Source organism: Miscanthus floridulus, chromosome 17, assembly GCF_019320115.1.
Source record: "Miscanthus floridulus cultivar M001 chromosome 17, ASM1932011v1, whole genome shotgun sequence".
NCBI lineage: Eukaryota > Viridiplantae > Streptophyta > Magnoliopsida > Poales > Poaceae > Miscanthus > Miscanthus floridulus.
This window is the reverse complement of record NC_089596.1, coordinates 72,539,467-72,559,246: the sequence shown is the minus strand read 5'-3', so window position 1 is coordinate 72,559,246 and position 19,780 is coordinate 72,539,467.

Here is a 19,780-nt window from a genome sequence, read left to right as displayed (position 1 = left end):
ATTACGTCTCCTGTCATGGGTGCTGCCACAACCAAACTCAGTTCCCGCCAACACATACCAAGCAAAGAAGGTCATAAGTCCATTGACAATAGGGGTTGAAAAAAATCCATGCATGCCCCAACCACTGTATCCTTTTTCGTGGCAAAATGTTCAAGTCACTGGATAATGTCCCCGGTGTGGGGCCAGCCGATACAAGAACAATGACCTTTATGGTGGGGACAAAGCCTTCACGGGGAAAAAGAGGAATAAGAAGGGTACAAAAAAGGAGGTATAAGAATCTCAGCCCCCAGAGGACACTCCATTAGGCAACGATGCAAAGCAGAGAAGAATTCCTGCCTTGGTAATGTGGTACCTGCCAGTGATCGACCACTTGAGACGTATCTTCCTAAACCCTAAAGAAACCACAGTCATGACATGGTGGGATGATGAGCGCAAGGTGGATGATAATAAGATTGCACACCCAGCTGATTGTAGTTAGTGGCAAAGGATCGATGAGAAGCACAAAGAATTCAACGATGACCCAAGGAATGTACGGTTTGGCCTAAGCACCGATGGAATGAATCCCTTCAATGAGAGGATGAGCGACCATAGCACTTGGCCAGTGATCTTGATCATGTACAACATCCCAACGTTGTTGTGTCAGAAGAGAAAGTACCTTCTCGTCACTATTCTTATTTCTGGCCCTAAGCAACTAGACATTGATATACACGTGTTCCTCAAGCCTTTGATGCAAGAAATGGAGATGCTATGGAGGCATGGGGAGCCAATGTACGATGCGTTCCAAAAGGAGAACTTTATATGTAGAGCAATAATATTTGTTACTACCAAAGATTACCCCACGTGGTTTGCTTTGTTTGGACAGATCAAAGAGAAGACGAGACGTTTAGTTTCTTGGATGGTACTACATGGGTGTTCCTAGATGCATCCAAGAAGATAGTTTACCTAAGGAACCGGCGCTTCTTAAAGACAAGTCATAAGTACCGCAGCAAATTGTTCTTTAGATTTTATGACAACACTCCACAGATTGAACCACCTCCAAAGAGATGTCATAATGGAGAACACGTGTACAGAATGGTGAAAAACATACGCGTCGTCTATAGAAAGAAAAATCCGGATAGGACGAACAGAAATAGAAGCACTCCTCCTGTCGAAGGCGTACATTTTAAGAAACAATCAATCTTCTTTCAATATCTGCCTTATTGGCTAGACTTGGAGGTCCCCCATGCCATTGATGCTATGCACGTACAGAAGAATGTCTTTGAGAGTCTCATTGCTACCTTGATGGACACAGGCAAGTCAAAGGATGGTCTAAAATCACGGAAAGACATGGTGCAGCTAAACATGATGCCACAGCTTCACTCGGTACCTGAGGCTAATGAAAAATACACTCTGCCCACGGTGTGCTTCAACCTAACACTAGAAGAGAAGAGAGCTATATGCACTTTCCTGAGGGGGATCAAAGCCTCGACTAGATTTTTAGCAAATGTGAAGAAGCTAGTGTCGATGAAGGACTTGTCAATAACACACTGTAAGGATCACAATTGTCATGTGATGCTGACAGTGTTTCTACCTATTGCAATTAGGGCTATAAAGTCAAAGTTCTTGAAAATGGCCATCACCCGCATGTGCTACTTCTTTTTGAAGATCTCACAGAAGACGATTGGCAAGCAAGAGCTGAGTGACCTATATGAATTTGTGGTGGAGACACAAAACCAACTAGAGATGTGTTTACCTCCTTCTTTTTTTGATATAATGCCACATCTCATGATTCACATGGTTCATCAGATACAGGCGTCGGTCCCTTGCTACTTGCATGAAATGTGGTCCTACGAGCGGTTTATGTCAGTTCTAAGTCGATACATGCATAATCGAGCATACCTAGAGGGCTCCATGATAGAGGGTTACAATACTAAAGAAGTCGTCGAGTGCTATCAAGAGTACCTAAAAGTAAAGAAAAGAATTGGTAAACCTGATTCTCGTCACAAGGGTAGGCTGGCTGGGAAGGGCACCAGTGGTAGAAAAGTGTTCATCAACCATGATTACAAAGAGGTGAGTCAGGTGCATTATAGTGTCTTGCAGAGTACACAATTGATGCAACCATACATTGATGAACACTTGGCTATCATTATGGCGGAGAGAAATGGTCGTTCAGATGATTGGGTCATGAAACAACATAAGCAACGACTAACTACATGGTTGAAGGACCAAAACATACCGCTTGGAGAAACCATAGACTCTATTACCATCAGTAGGTTGGCGGAGGGGCCATTGAGACAAGTGACATCTTAGAAAGCTTATGACATCAATGGGTATACGTACTATACCCACGCAAAGGATAGTAAATGTGTGAACCAAAATAGCGGCGTTCGAATAGAAGCTCTTGATGGAGTGGGACGAAAGATCCAATACTTTGGCATCATTGAAGAGATATGGGAACTTGACTATGGAAGGGATATAACGGTGGCCCTATTTCGATGCCGCTGGATCAAACAATACCAACTGAACGAGATCGGATTGAGAGTCCTGGACCTCGAGAATCTACGCTACCAAGATGACCCTTGGGTGCTCACTTCATGTGTCGCACAAGTTTTCTATATGCCTGACCCACAAAGTAACCTCCCCCTGAAGAAGAAGACAAAGCATGTGGTTGCCTCCGGGAAACAACACATTATCGGAGTTGATGGCGTGGATGATGTTGAAGCTTACAATAACTACGATGAGATGCCATTATTCACAAACTTTCCTAAGAAGATCAATGTTGTGGAAAAGAGCATGCCCAAGACATATTGCCATGGGAACGAAAAGGTGTCAAGGGAAAAGTCATTACAACGGGCTAGCTAGTTGTTGAACGTGGAGTGTTTGTGTAAGTGTGTGTGTTTGTAAGACTTCATTTATACATGCGTGTGAGACTATATATTTTTGTATGTGTGTGAGACTATATTTATGCATGTGTATAAGACTACCCATTGCAATATCCAGATGAACCTATTGCAACATCCACTCTATTACTACTAAAATAGTTGTAACACGCAGACACTTAAAACACGTACTTATTACTACTGCAACATGTTCGGACTACTATTGAAACACTTAAAATAAGCACTTAACACTTTATGAAATGAAGAAATGACCAAAATATAAATTGGAGATCTTGACGAGTTATACAACTTTGGTATTCATCATGTTTGCAGCTGAAATCATTTTATGGTTGAAAATCAGGTTTGAAGTTGTTATTTTCTGAAATTCAAAATTTGAATTGTCCAAAATTAGTGACAAAGATAGATGACCAGACTAAAATGATAGAGCATGATTTTAGATTTTTTTTAGAAAAAACTATTACATTTGGAGTTAGTATAAGGGAGAAAAACTAGTTACAAGCTTCATCCATAGATTAAAAAGAGAAATCAAACTTGTTCATCATTGATCATTATAAATAGTTGTGATTTTTCTTTTTAATCTCTATATAAAATTTGTAACTAGTCTTTCTCCCTCATACTAACTTCAAATGTGATGATTTTTTTCCTAAAATTTTCTAAAATCATGCCCTATCAAGTTATTATGTTCATTTGGTCATTCTTTCTGTTTTACAAAGTTTGAACAATTTAAATTTTTAAATTTAAAAAAAATGACAAGTTCTAACAAGATTTTGAAACACCAAATGATTTCAGCTGAAAAAGTGATGAATACCAAAGTTGTATAACTCATCAAGATCTAAAAACTTTTTTTTGATCATTTCTCCATCTAATAAAATGATAGTAAACATTGTTCACAAATCAACATGTCTCTCGTATAGTTTATGAAACTATGAGTGATATGTGGATTTGTGAACAATGTTTACTAACATTTTGTTAAATGAAGAAATGATCAAAATAAAAGTTATAGATAGTGATGAGTTCAACAACTTTTATGTTTATGACATTTCTAGTTGAAATCATTTAAGGTTTCAAAATCTTGTTTGAAGTTGCCATTTATTGAAATTCAAAATTTCAAATGTTCAAATTTGGTCAAATGAAAAGAATACTAAAATAAAAGTTGTAGATACTGATGTGTTCAACAACTTCAATGTTCATGACTTTTGCAGTTGAAATGATTTAAGGTTTCAAAATCTTATTTAAAGTTGACATTTATTGAAATTCAAAATTTGAACTGTTCAAATTTGGTCAAATGAAAAGATGACCAAAATATAAATTATACATCTTGATGAGTTCTACAAATTTAATGTTTACAAAATTTTCATTTGAGGTCATTTAGTGAGGATGAAATTATTTTAGTTATTTTAAATTTCAAATTTTCAATTTTTAAAATATTCTTTTTGTAAAGAACAAAATATAGAATTATATATTTTCTATATCAAAAAATGTATATAAAGATACATTTATATATATAGAATAATTAGAAAACAAATACAAACAGTTATATATAAAGAAAAATGAATATATAGAACAAGTTATAAAAATAAATTAAAAAAATATTTGTAGGGGCGGCTGGTGAGAGTGCCGCCCCTAGAAATGAATTTGTAGGGGCGGCTCAATCACCAGCCGCCCCTACAAATACTCTCTAGTATAAATATAGGGTGCGCTTGGAGGCCAAAATTTGGCTAAGTCTAGGCGCTCTTCTTCTTGCGGACGTCATCAGGCTGCCGAATATCCCCCGCCGCCACCACCGTTTTCGTGCCCTAGCACCGCTTCCTCTCACCTCCGCCATCCTCCTGTGACCGCCTCTGTCGCCCACCATGCTTCCTCCCCCAAATGTCGCCTTTCCTAGGCCGGCCACCACGGCGGCTAGGGTGATGTAGACTAGGCCCGATCTTCCGAAAGGTATGATTGCGTCAATTAGTGGAGACTCGACGTTCACAATCTAGGCTTCAAACCAAGACTGATTCAGACCCCCACAACTGTTACACCACTGCTCCGTTGGTTATCAACCACACGAACGCGATTGACCTCGCCGAGAAGGCTTTGCTGCAAGCGAATCGAGAACACAAGCAAGAACATGATGAACGCAATCTGAAATTGTAAATAAATATGAGGCTTACGATGACGAGAAGGAGTTCAAGTCTTTATTCAAAAGGACTAATCACCATAGGCGAACAAGATCAAGAACTAGGGCCCTGGTTCATAGTAAGCAGCCTTGGCGGCACAGTTGCAGCAAAACGATGTTTGTTTCACGAGGAAATCAAGAACTAAACAAAATTCAAACCCTAATGGAGGGGTGGCGGATGTTTATGAAGACTCTAGGGTCGTGCAAGACCCCTGGACACGCCCCTAATGGGCCCAAACATGATACATGGTACAATAGACCAAAAGACGGTATCGTAGCACCCTGGCAGATTCTGGACGCTGACTTGTGACCACGATTTCCGTTGATTCCAAATAGCTTTTGATGTGAGACCACATGGATTGGCTTCCTTATCAAATTATCTTTCCATCCATATGTGGATCGTCGAAAACGGAGTTTGGATGCATCTTGGGTGACCAGTTGGATCATCGAAAACGGAGTTCGGATGCATCCTGGGTGACCAGTTTAAGGTAGACTGGTCCTAGAACCCGAGATGGGCTCCAACTTCAGTTGGACTGGGCCTCCACCATGAAAAAGATGAATTGGACGTCCATGTTGGACCTCCTCGTCTCCTTGGCTTGTATGCGATGAAGTAGTGATGTCCTCATCATAGGATTTGCGCGAGAGCTCACAATCCGCGTGGCTGCCGCCGCCTCGTCCATTTTGGACCTCGACCTCCATCCTCACCGACCCTTGTGCGCTCGACCGTGTGCTCTGGTAGTCATCCCCGCCACCGGTAGCACCTCCTCTCCAACCTCGCCGGCCCTTGCGCGCCTGGCCGTGTGCTCTAGTAGTCTTCCCCGCCAATAGCGGCGCCTCCTCTCCGACCTCTCCTCTGGCTGCCGTCCCTCAGCCGGCCCCCGCGCATCGCCGCTGTCTTCTATAGGTAAGCCCAACCCCTTCTTTTAATTGCTGATTTCATAGGTTTTATTACTAGGGTTTAGCATGACTTGCTTGTGTTGGTTGCCCCCTGTGATAATTTTGGAGAAGGCAATCATGAAGATAATACGGCTTTCGTGCATGCACATAATTGAGTGGCCTGAATATTGGATCTGCTTGTTTTGTGAATGCTGTGAATTCTAGGGTTCCAGTGATGGGAAATTAAGAGTCTCAGGAAGAAATTGTTGTTTTGCTTGTTAGGAACTGGTGAGCATGCAGGCTAGTATCTATTTGTTAAGCTGAAAGGTGGAAAATATAGGATGAATATATGTATATTACATACTTAGCATTCGGATCTCCTTGATTTGTTATTCTGTTAACACTGATGCTTAGATGGGGGGCGAGTCGGAGAGGTTGAAGAGAAATTATCACTTTGTAAGGTTTCACAGATAAATAGACTGAGATGCTTGCATGGGTTGATTATGTGGTCTAGTTTTGTATGTGAATATTACATACTTAGCATTTGGAACTCCTGCATTTGGTGTTCTGTTGACACTGATGCTTAGGCAGTGGGTGAGTGGGAGAGGTTGAAGAGAAATTATTGCTATATAATGTTTCTTAGATAAATAGACTGTGATGCTTGCATGGGCTAATTATGTGGTCCATTTTTATATATAAGATGTGCTTTTGCTCCATAGTTCAGTGAGTTCTGCTTTCCTGTTTTTCGGTAGCTACAGTAATGCATTGACAAGTTTACTAAGTTATGAATTTTAACTATAAGATAAGATAGGTTCTTGCTTGCCTGTACTCTTGTACAATGTTATTGACATTACTTTTTGATAGATTTTATTTTTGATGCTAGCATTATAAGAAAGGGTGATAAGTGTTCATATATCACATATATATTTTAGTCAGTGAACATGCACTACTTACCACCTATTGCAATTGATCTGTGCAAATAATCTGATGAGTATTAGAAGGAAAAAACATCACCTCTACTTATTTTGTGTCTGATACTATGATGAGTGTGATAACAACGGCAGCGACACATCCGATACTAGCTACTAGTGAAGCCGCGATATCTGTGTCGCTCCTATGTTCAGACTTGGTTTCTCCGTGATATCTGTGTCACTCCTATGTTCAGTAGTTTGGCAGGTCATAGTAGCATGTCGTTGTGCTTTTCCTGTTGGCCAGCTGCTTGGTTCTTCTTTGCTAATTAGCAGCTTGAGCTTGGAATTTATTTCAGCATCACATCAGTTTAGTGCTTTTAGTTTCACATATCTGCCACCATATAAGCAGATATGTTGAGTTTTGGTTTCAGTCATATAAGGTTTGGGGGTTTCAGTTTTGCATGTTGCATGCAGTACATAAATTTTAGAGCTCCTAAAAATTTAGTTATAGTAAACCGTGCCTTTCAGTTTCAATTATATTATGACTGCACACATATCTGCCACTATATAAGCATATATGCTGAGTTCCATTTTTAGTTTCAGTAACTCAAGGTTTGAGGGTTATAGTTATGCATGTTTGAAAGCTCTAGTTTGGTTTTGGTGAATTGATGAAACCCTAAGTGCTAACCTAGTTTATAAAGTGATCATGACATAGGTAGCACATTCCAAGTGGCAAAGCAAATGAAGATCATGACATGATGATGGTGATGCCATGGTGATGATCAAGTGCTTGGACTTGAAAAGAAGAAAGAGAAAAACAAAAGGCTCAAGGCAAAGGTATAAATGGTAGGATCCATTTTGTTTTGGTGATCGAGATATTTAGTGAGTGTGATCACATTTAGGATCGATAGCCATACTATTAAGAGGGGTGAAACTCGTATCGAAATGCGGTTGTCAAAGTGCCACTAGATGCTCTAACTCATTGCATATGCATTTAGGATCTAGTGGAGTGCTAACACCCTTGAAAATGTTTGTGAAAATATGCTAACACATGTGCACAAGGTGATACACTTGGTGGTTGGCACATTTGAGCAAGGGTTATAAACTTTACTGGCAGAGTGTCCGCCTGTAGAGTGCAGATAGTCCGATGCGGCCGTCGGTGCCCTAGACAGAAAAGACAGAGGTCACTATAAGTGACCGGACGCTGGCCTCGGTTGGACCGGCGTGTCCGATCAGTAGAAGTTGCAATGACGCTTGTGTTGGTCTCTAGCCGGATGCTGGGTCACTTAGTGACTGGATGCTGGAGGGTTGCGTCCGGTCCTACTGACGTGGCAGCGCACAGAGGAGTCGTCGAGTGACCGAACGATGGGTGTGTCCGGTCGAGCATGACCGGACACGTCCGGTCGTGAAAAGTCATCTCTAGATGCTTACTGGAAACGACCGATCGCTGGGGCTCAGCGTCCAGTCACTTTGAACTGCTACGTCCGATCATCACTTGACCGTTGAGATCGGGCAATCAACATTTGAAGAGAGGGGACACGTGGCACGCATCGCTTGACCGGACGCTGCGGTCCAGCGTCCGGTCAATATGACCAAAGCGTTCGGTCACCCCGTGTTGTGCCCAGTGAAGGGGTACAATGGCTCTATTTCATGGGGGCTTCTATTTAAGCCCCATGGCCGACTCAAGCTCACTCTCTTGGCCATTTGCATTGACATAGCAACCTTGTGAGCTTAGCCAAAGACCTCCCACTCATCTCCATCATTGATTCATCATCTTTGTGAGATTGGGAGAGAATTCAAGTGCATTGCTGAAGGGTCGAGATGGCGACTAGAGGGGGGGGGTGAATAGTCTTTTCTAAAACTTAATCGCGTCGGCTAACCGATACAAATAAGGAATTAAAACTATCGGTCTAGCCAAGACTATACCCCACTATATATGTTCACTAGCACATTGCAAAGATAACAATTATGCAACAAAGGTGCTGGGCTAGTTAGAGCTCTCCTAAACAATTCTTGGAGCAAGGTTACACAAACCTATGCCACTAGTATTTTAAGCAACAAGAGAGCTTCTACACATGCTAGTAAGCAAAAGCACAAAGCTAACAAAGCTCACTAGTAATGCTCAATAACAAGACAACCAATGCCTAATTAGAGAGCGCAAATACTTAGCTACACAAACTAAGTAATGTGACTAACAAGGTTACACAAACTAAATTAGCCACGCAAGGGAGCTACTTCTATGCTACACAAGCAAGAAGGTAATTAGCAAGCTACACAAGCTATCTAATTACAAGAGCAACTACACAAGCTTAATATGTATAAAAGTAATTGCAAGCTTGTGTAACGGGGATGCAAACCAATGGGAAGAATAAGGTTGACACGATGATTTTTCTCCCGAGGTTCACGTGTTTGCCAACACGCTAGTCCCCGTTGTGTCGACCGCTCACTTGGTGGTTCGGCGGCTAATTAGCATCACCCGCTAAGCCCGCACGTTGGGCGCCGCAAGAACCTACCCCTTGAGTGAGGGTAGCTCAATGACACGCTTTACTAGAGTTGCTCTTCGCGGCTCCTGCGGGGCGAGCACAATGCCCCTCACAAGCACTTCTCTGGAGCGCCGCATAAGCTTCTTGCGCGCTTCGACGGAGACCACCACCAAGCCATCTAGGAGGTGGCAACCTCCAAGAGTAACAAGCACCACCGGCTTGCAACTCGATCACCTAGTGCCACTCGATGCAACCTCACGATGCAATCACACTAGAATCGCTCACTCACACAATCGAATGATCACTATCAAGTATATGTGTGATGGAGGGCTCCCAAGCACTCACAAGCATGGACACTAAGTCCCCTTAGGTGCTCTCTCCCAGCCATGGCCGAAGGCCACTTCTATTTATAGCCCCAAGGGCTAAACTAGCCGTTACCCCTTCACTGGGCAAAAATCGGGCCGACCAGACGCTCCGGTCGTGTTGACCGGACGCTGGACCTCAGCGTCCGGTTGCCCACAGACGGCCACGTGTCCCGATTCTAACGGTCACTTGACCTGACCGGACACAGCAGCTTCAACTGACCGGACGCTGAACCCCCAGCGTCCAGTCGTTTCCAGTAAGCTCCCCGAGGCGTATTTCTTCGACCGGACGCGTCCGGTCGCACGTGATCAGACACAGCCCAGCGTCCGGTCACACTCTAGCTTCTGCGTCACCGTACGTCAGCCTGACCGGACACACCCTGCCAGCGTCCGGTGCTTTCAGACCCAGCGTCCGGTCAGTTGACCGACGCCAGCGTCTTCGCAATCAACACGTTTTCACTTCTAACTTCTTCACCCTTGCTCCAATGTGCTAACCACAAGAATTTGCATCCGGCGCAATAGAAAATAGGCATTCCATTTTCTCAAAAGCACCAAATCCATGTGTATGTGTGTTAGCTTTTCACAATCATTTCCCAAAGGATGTTAGCCACTCAACTTGCCACGCCACTCGATCCTAGCGACGATGCAAAGTTAGATCACTCGAGTGGCACTAGATGACCGATATGCAAACAAGTTTGCTTCTCTTGATAGTACGACCATCTATCCTAAACCCGGTCATAAACTTCTCTACACACCTATGACCGGTGAAATGAAATGCCCTAGGTTATACCTTTGCCTTGCGCATTCCATTCCATCTCCTCCGATGTCGATGCAACACATGCACCAACATGATCAACAATGATATGAACCACTCCATATCATCACATGATCATATTGGTTCATCGATCTTGACTTTACTTGCTCTTCACCGTTGCCATCGTCCATCGGCGCCAAGTCTTGCTCAAGCTTCACCGCCACGCGGTCCATCACTCCAAAGCCTTTGACTTGCCCTTCACGCTTGCAACCGGTCCATCAAGCCAAGTCTTGTCTTGATCTTCTCCACCTTGATCACATGACTCAATGTCATGTCTCATGTGCATTTAAGCTCCTTCATCATCACATGTGTGAGCTTTGCAACATCTCCAAGCCATTTTCACCTTCATGGCATATGTTGCTCACACACATGTACCTGTGGACTAATCACCTGTGTATCTCACATAAACACAATTAGTCCACCTAAGTTGTTACTTAATTACCAAAACCACACAAGGACCTTTCAATTGCTTGAGTGTTTGCATCTAGAGGCACTTGGTGTTCGTGTTTCGCTGTGGGATTCGCTTGTTACTCTTGGTGGTTGCCGTCACCTAGACGGCTTGGAGCAGCGAGGATCATCGAGCAGAGGGTGGTGATTGTCTCCGACTCTGATCGTGGTGATTGTGAGGGGTTCTTGACCTTTTCCCGGTGGAGAGCCAGAAGGTACTCTAGTGGATTGCTCGTGGCTTATGTGATCCTCATCTTGTGTTGGTTGTGCGGCACCCTATTGAGGGTTTGGCGTGTGATGCCAATTAGCGCGTGAACCTCCAAGTGAGTGAATCGCCACAACGAGGAGTAGCTTGCCGGCAAGCAAGTGAACCTCGGTAAAAAATCATTGTGTTCATTATTTGATTCCGAGGTGATTGGTCTTCATTGATATTGATTCTTGTGATTGATTGGTTCACTCCTCGACACGGCGATATAAGTATCTTGCTTACTCTCTTTATATTACCGCAAACTAGTTGTCAAGCTCTTTAGTGTAGCTAGTTGTGAGAGCTTGTTAGTTTGGTTAGTGTGGCTCTTTAGTTAGCTTTTGAGAGCACACAAACTTAGTGTAGTGCCATAGCTATTGTGTGGATAGAAACTATATTAACTAGAATTGTGGTAGGTGGCTTGCATTTTTGGTAGGCTAGCGCAACACTTGTTTCGTCTCATATTTGTCTAACCAGTTTACTAAGTGTTATTGTAGAAATTTTTATTAGGCTATTCACCCCCCTCTAGCCATTAGGACCTTTCAATGTTGCACATAGTAAATAAATTTTAGAGCTCCTAAAAATTCAATTACAGTAAACCAGTATGCTAAAACTAAATTGCATTGCTTTGAATTGTAATTTTCTTTAGACAACTATGGGCTTGTAGCTGAAAATTGCAGTGCTTGTCTACTTCTGTTGTAAAACTATGGGCTGCTATTTTCTATTATCTATAAATTTTGGTGTATCTATGAATAGCTTCGTAAAGTTGACAACTCTATTTATTATAAGACAGGTTAAGTTTAGAACTTTACCCTTTTCAGCAGATATACAAGAGATTAGTAGAAATATGTAGTTCTCAAGTCACTATGATCAGTTGTGGTTATCATTATCAAATTACCTGAACATGTCATTGGAAAACTGTCTCATGGTTTATATGTCGTGTCAGCTTGCTTCAGCTCCTCTTTTGATTAATGCTCAACAAAGTTTCAATAGTTTCTGATTTTTTGGGCATAGAATTGGGCTTTCATGCTTACTTTTTATATCCGGTAGATCCAATACTGATAGCCGAATGGGCCAGTTGCATCAATACCTTAGTGTTTGCCGATGATTCTATACATAATTCAACAAACATTATTATTAAAATTTATGGTTGGTGACTTCTTAATGGGTTCATTCCCTGTAAGGAGGTCGTATTCCATCACCATATTGGAGAAAATTCTGATTGTCCGATCTGCCTATCAGGTTCGGAAGATATTAAGCATATGATGTTCATGTGTGATCGAGCAAAGTCAGTATGGCAATCCATGCCACAACTTAGACTCAACTCAGGCATATGAGGTAGCTCATATGATGATTGAATGGCCCCCTACTTATAAGCAGCTGTTGTTTTTTTACCACCTTTCCTATCCTCTATGTTTGGGAAGCAGCTACTATTTTTTTTACACCTTTTTCTCTCTATGTTTGTTAAGCAGCTGTTGCTTTTTTTGCCAAATCTCCCCTCTCCTCTCCTCTCCTTTATTTTGCCGATGATGAAATTGTCTAAGTCCATACATTATATGGAATATGAGCTGATGATCAAGAACTTGTGAGGAACTTGGCATCATTTGTAGTCGCCCCTACATTATCTTCTCCTCTCTTCTCTGTTATGATGCCTTGATGCTCCAAGTTCATGATCAAATGATGATTGACATGTTTCTGAGGCCTCTACTACTGCTACTACTCGTTTTTTATATATATTGTTGTTTTATAGGACTACTTTGGTTTATAGACCTTTTTATTTCTTATACCTTCTCGCGTACCTAAAGCATACTTTCTTGCATCTACTTCTACTCTTCTCCATGAGCTGCCAATGCTGATGCTGCTTTGTAGACCCTCCTCTCCTAGTCCTACTACTTCTACTCTTCTCCTCTTCTGTCCTCTGCTTCTACTTCTTCTACTCCTATCCTCTCCTGTTCCTCAACTATAACTGTTTTCGTTGGCATAAATTTAGAAGAAGATATGGCCAAACTCCCTTCGCCGGATCTGCCAAATAATTATGTGTATGATCTGGGCTTCCAACCAGCATTGGGGAGGGCAAACCACCCATATCCAAGCATAGTAAGTAACATGTTTAAAGACACCTCTATAGATATTTTGTTCCGATATATATAATTCTTAAATGTAGACAATTCATCCTATACCATGGTTCAGAGAGACACTCTCAAATTTCGGGGTTGATTTCCTCAATGTTGATACATTCCCTATAGATGGTCGAATCAAGCAATGTCGAATTGGCTTTTCTATTCTCGCTAGGGCGGGTAACCAACAACGTATGTTTTTATACATTGATAGGACGAGCAGCGGTCAACCTCATGACATTACTGCGCAAAAATATGTTGTGCAAGCATGTTTAAGGGCACTTCAAAATATTGGGTACAATATTCCTGCATACTCCATGAGGATTGCTGCTTTGAATGTGGGCCTCCACCATGATATTGGACTGTTTTGTGCAAAGCTTACTGAGGATAACATGAATGATGTGGTCAGTCTCACAACTTATATCGAGATTAATTGTTATGTCTATATATATGCATGGTTCTGATAACCACATTTTTTCCAACACTTACAGATTCAGGAGAACGACATAACATACGCAAGTTGTAGCTTTGCCCATTTTAAACCAGGCCATGTATCACTTGGGTCGTTATAAATGGGAATATGGTGGCCCTGTTCTCACTTTAGAGGGAATCTAGGTAAAAATTCTTGTGACTAGGAGTGAAGGTTCTCGACCAATACTGATCGTCGTCAGTAGACCTTGTGAATGAACTTATGAAGTAAGGGAGAGTGTACTTATCGGTGCAGAAAGTGACCGACAAGTAAATATTTATAGTTTTGTCGTATGTTGTGATCGGAGGTGGCCTAGCACTCAATGACACAGGGTTTATACTGGTTCAGGCAACGTGCCCTATGTCCAATTTGAGTCGATCGGTGACTTTATTCCTGAGCCCAGGTGCTCGAAGTTTACAGTGGGGTTACAAACGAGAAGGAGAAAGATAGGGGATACATGAGGTCTGGTCAGGCTTCGGTCGGAAGGGCCGAGAGCGACAGGAGCTCCGCTATGAGCTAAGTGTTCAAGCGTGTGCTTGAGGTTCGAACCTGACGGTTCAGCGGTTGTGAACTAGTGAACTTGATCGATCTAATGAATCTGGAATCACTTGGATGAACTTGAATGAATCTGCCTGGATGGGAGAGAGCGCATCCCCTTTTATAGATGAAGGGGATGGCCTTACAAGTGAGAGGGCGAGAGTATGTATGCTTCTAAGCCTTGTTGCCCATGCCGACGGGTACGGGATGATGGTAGGCACCCACAATACTGTTGGATGTCGGATGCACGTGGGAGGTTGCGTCGTTTTGTTTGGGTATGACAGATGTTGGTACTTGTTATACTGTTGATGCCCTAAGGCATGTGAGGGGTTTCACCATGTTCACTTGGTACGGTAAATGCCGGTGCCCACAACACTGTCGATGCCCAGAGGCATGTGGGGGAGCCTTACCGTATGGGAGTTTAATGGCACCCACAATACTGTAGGGAAAATGTCGGTGCATACAACACTGTTTCTATCAGGGAGGTTGCAGAGTACTGTTTCTGTAGGTGTACAGGGTAGGGTCCCTGGTATCGTGGTTTGACTTGTGTGCCTTGCTTTGCTTTCTCCGTTCGTTTCTTGGTCCTTTCCGAGCGGGCGTCCCTGGTCGATTGGTCCTAGTTGGCTCTGGTTGCGCCGGTCGGAGAAGAGCAGTGAGCAGGGTTTTTACGTACCCCGGTCAGAGACGTGGGGTCGAAGTCAGGAGTAGTGCTTTGGTCAGGCCTTCCGGTAGGAGAGGCCATCCGACGGCGGGCTGGAGATTGAAGTGAGTGCTCCGATCGGAGAGGTGGGTCAAAGTCGAAAAACGGGGCGCCGCTCCTCCTCGGCCAGGCCTTCCGGTCGGTGATTGGATCGCCCTTCTGGCCTGTTGTTCAGATACTTGGGTTGGCCCATGAGTTGCGCGTTGTCTACTTGGGCCGAGCCTTTGTTGTGAAGCCGGTCCGCAAGGGACCCTGGGTTTATGAACCCGATAGTACTAGTAAATACATTGTGCTACATCAATGATATTTTGGCATATGAAATAAATGATCTGCACTTTTCTGAGTACGTGGTACAACGTTAGAAAATTCTAGGAAATTAAATTATTGTTAGTGGTAATAATGAACTGATCTAAATTATTATGGTTTGTAATGAACAAATTTAAATTATTATGTGTTTGTAATGAATGGGTTTGTAATGAAGTAATTTAAATTATTATGGGTTTGTAATGTATATATCTTCTTGTCAATTAGTTGTTAATTTAATGTCCTTGTGAATTATATTATATATATATATATGTATATATGTTCTGGTCATATTTAAATTTTCAAATTTCATTTTTTTGTGTGAAAATGTATTGTAGGGGTTGTTATAGAGTGAACCGCCACAAGAAATATGATTTATAGGGGCGACTAGTGTTATAACCGCCCCTACAAGTTATTTTTGTAGAGACGGCTGGTGTTACCAACCGCCCCTACAAATACAGTTGTAGGGACGGCTGGTGACACCAGCCGCCCTTACAAATTGATTTATAGGGACGGTCTGGGAACCGCTCCTACAAATACATGATTTGTAGCCACGCTTTGGTAGGAGCGGTTGGCCAAACCACCCCTATAAATCATCTGGAATCGCCTCTACAAAAGGTTTATGTAGCAGTGAGGAATAAGGCTTTATTCCAAGCTTCCAACTCCTCAGCATTAGCCAGCATAACCCCATGATTTGTTGTCACCTGTCAGGATCAGAGGCGATCCAACAGATTCCTGGTTCCAGCCTTGTTTTATGCCTGACCTGGATCAATCATTGCTCAATCTCGCTTTATTAGGACTTAATTAGGAGCTGGGATTTGTTGCTCTACCATTTCGTTAGGAGGCTTTCACTTATGAGAATATGCCTAGCCTGGATCAATGATTATTATTGGAAATGATTGTTCATTTGAAGCCGAGAGCATCCATTCATTGACATCACGGGGCTTGTTTGAGTGCTCATATATTCCCCTCAATCCATACATGGTACAAAAGGATGTAACCGTTTTTTTTTACCGTAACCGTAAAAATTTGAACAACCTCTGATATAGCAATATAGTATTCGCTTGTATTTATGACATGTCGGACCTGGTCTAAGGTTTATGACCCTTTGCAGTGGCACGCGAAGGATTATCATCCCTGCATCGTGAGCGGAGACATACAAGTGTTCATTGACACCTGTGTATGTGTATTTGCCGGTGATTAAGAAAAAGGCTAAGAGCTGACGCTGATGGAATCTTGCTTTTTTTTATTATTCTTTTGTATTGAAACCTTAGTAGGACAACAAGACACAAGGTTTGGCACGCCGCTTGCGGCTGCGGATCCAACGTCTACTTAGTGCTAGCCTACCTAGGCCTTGTTTAGATGCCACCCAAATTCTAAGTTTTTTCACTCTCTCCATCACATCAATTTTTAGCCGCTTGCATAGAGTATTAAATGTAGGTAAAAAAATAACTAATTACACAGTTTAGTTGGAAATCACGAGATGAATCTTTTGAGCCTAGTTGGTCCACGATTGGACAATATTTGTCAAATAAGACGAAAGTGGTACTATTCATCGGGTTGAAATTTTTTCGCAATCTAAACGAGGCAGTACTTTGAACAATGAACAGCTTATATATCATTGGATTCTCAGTGACAGCATTGTTTTCGTGTCTCTTGAATCCACGAGGATCGATGCATGCATAGGCCAGATCCACAACCACAATGCTGCAAGCTCCATCGACAAAGCATCTCAAATCCGTTGCTTGTCTTTGTCTAGTCTCTGTCCACAGTTTAGGCTTTCATTGGATACCGATCGACGACACATGTAGCGTGCTGACCATGCACCAATCAGCTGCAATTTCTGAAAAATACTATTATCTAGCCATATATAAAAAGAGTCCCTGTCACAGTCAGAGACTGAGCTTGGTTTAAATATAGGATGTAAGTTTTGGGTTGTCACATCGGGTGTTACATGGTGTGTCGTACGGGGTGTTCGGATACTAATAAAAAAATAAATTACAGAATCCGTCGGTAAACCGCGAGACGAATTTATTAAGCCTAATTAATCCATTATTAACACATATGTTACTGTAGCACAACATTATCAAATCATGGACTACTTAGGCTTAAAAGATTCGTCTCGTAAAGTAGTCGCAATCTATACAATTAGTTATTTTTTTAGTCTATATTTAATACTCTATGTATGTATCCAAACATTCGATTGGATAGGGTATAAATTTTTGGAGAGGAACAAAACCAGGCCTGAAACAAATGGAGTTCTATATACCAAGTAAAAGTCCATTTTGGGCCTGTTCGGCAGGACTGAAAAATAAGCCAAAATACTGTTCCAGCTGATTGTTGTGAGAAAAAAATACTGTTCTATCTAGACATAAACAGTATTTCTGTGAGTAAGATGGCCAGCCAGGCTCAGCCCAGCCAGCCAGCCGAACGAAGCCTTTGTTTCAGAGCCATTTATTCATTGTCGAGATGTTTCAGCATTTTGGGATGGAGATGATTTTGATCGGAAGTCTACACCTGGACGACATCACGGGGGTTTTTTTTTTACATCACGTTGAGTCCTGCTGCGATGAAAAAAACTGCCGGGGATATTTTTCCTGTTTTCTCCCTCTCAGGCTCTGAGCGCCGATCGATCAAAGCCTAGGTGACATGCGTGCAACGACTGTGTCAGACGGAGAGGCCAAAGACTGACATATGGAGCCGCCGAGCCGGACCCAAATACTGTTCATGTAGGAAATGTTGCGAGAAAAAAATACTGCTCCGACTAAATGTTACGAGAAAAAACACTGCTCCGATTAAAAAAAAATAAACTGAACAAGTCGACTTCTTTCGCAGCCGAACACTCCCATAGTGGCGCGAGTTACCGAAGTGTCCCAGCAAGGCCGTTGCCGGTTGGTCACCATACAGTTCCTGAGAATAATTATTCAAAAGAAAATGTACATTTCTAAAAACAAATTAAACTGGAAAGCACAGTGTAAAAAAAGACACAGAAAACTGAAATGTACGATTGTAATAAGAAGGAAAAAAGGTCATGAGTGAACTTTAGAGAGTCCAAAAGACTACAATGTTACTAGTGACTACTCAAAAACTTGTGCTCCTACGTCTTAGGTGACATAAATATGAAAAGTTTGTGAATAAATTTAGAACCTACAACCCATCAAAATTGTATTTTATAATGGTATACATAAACACATATATACTATGTAATAATCTTCAAACATGTGAAAGCATGGAACTCTAATCTTGTTATATTGTCCTTTACCATGCACTCTTTATTGAATCTACATGGATTATCTCTTCATCAAGTTGGCATGGGAACGTGGAGTTGGCCAACTTTCTTGAAAGTGTCACCTTTGGATGACCCTCGTACAATTCTGCATGTCTTTAAATATAGACTTGGAAGTCATTATGGAGCTTATAGTAATCTTGGGGCATTTGGACTACACAAAGTGATTTGGAATTTAATCATGTGTCTCATCTTCACTGACGCAATATGCAGAGCAAAGTTTAAACATGAAATCACAATTCTTACGCATCAAGCGAAGTAAAGTTATTTCCATGTAAACTAGTGATTGTCTAGAGTAACTTTTTCCTCTTTTTTACGATCTTTTTTTTTCCTTTCTTCTCTTTGGAACTTTTTTGCTGTATCATTTTTTTATACGATATATAACCATCAGGGAACTGTCCCTCATATTTCTTCCAAAGAAGTTTTATATCTTATCACGACCTAAATGGTGAAAGCTGCCTTAAAGAAGGTGTGGAATTGAGAATAGAGAAAAAGTTTGTATAGTGATTTTAACAATCCGTACAACGAAAGGTAAATTATTCATAGAGCAAGGTTGCAAATAGCGCGCATCAATTCTCTAGCATTTCTTTTCAGGGTTCCTTGATATAGCATTTCTCAAGCTCTGGATACTAAATAAATCTTGTTATTTTTTCTAAAAATAAATCTGAAAAAAATACAAATCAGACTTTTAGCAGGGTAATATCTCAGCTCCGGCTTCATCTAATATACACCCACTAGTCCGGACGCTATTCTAGGAATGAGCCAGATTCTCCCATAATCTCCAAAATAAGCCAGGAATATTTTCTTTCGACTCCGGAGTACCTGACCGAGGTGGAGAAGCCGGGGTCCTCCGAAGTCCGAAGTGGTGCCTATTTCTAAACTCCTGAACTGAGCTGTGCTGGACAAGGTGGTTATGCTTGCTTATTCACGATGCAACCGCCATTTTCGGCGCCGACCAAGGTGCGGCAGTTCTTTGGATTCTGGAATTGGTCAAAGCGATGCGATAGAGAGACCAGAGGACCAGCGAGGCAGCGACCACACATGGCAATTGTCAGTAAGGACTGATGGCGCCCATTTCATATGGTTTTCTCAAAATACCTTTTTATTGTTCTACGGTATAGGAGTAGTACCACTTAACATCCAGATAACTGTTTTCAACGGCCACCAGCCCACCAATCAGAACCAGCTTTA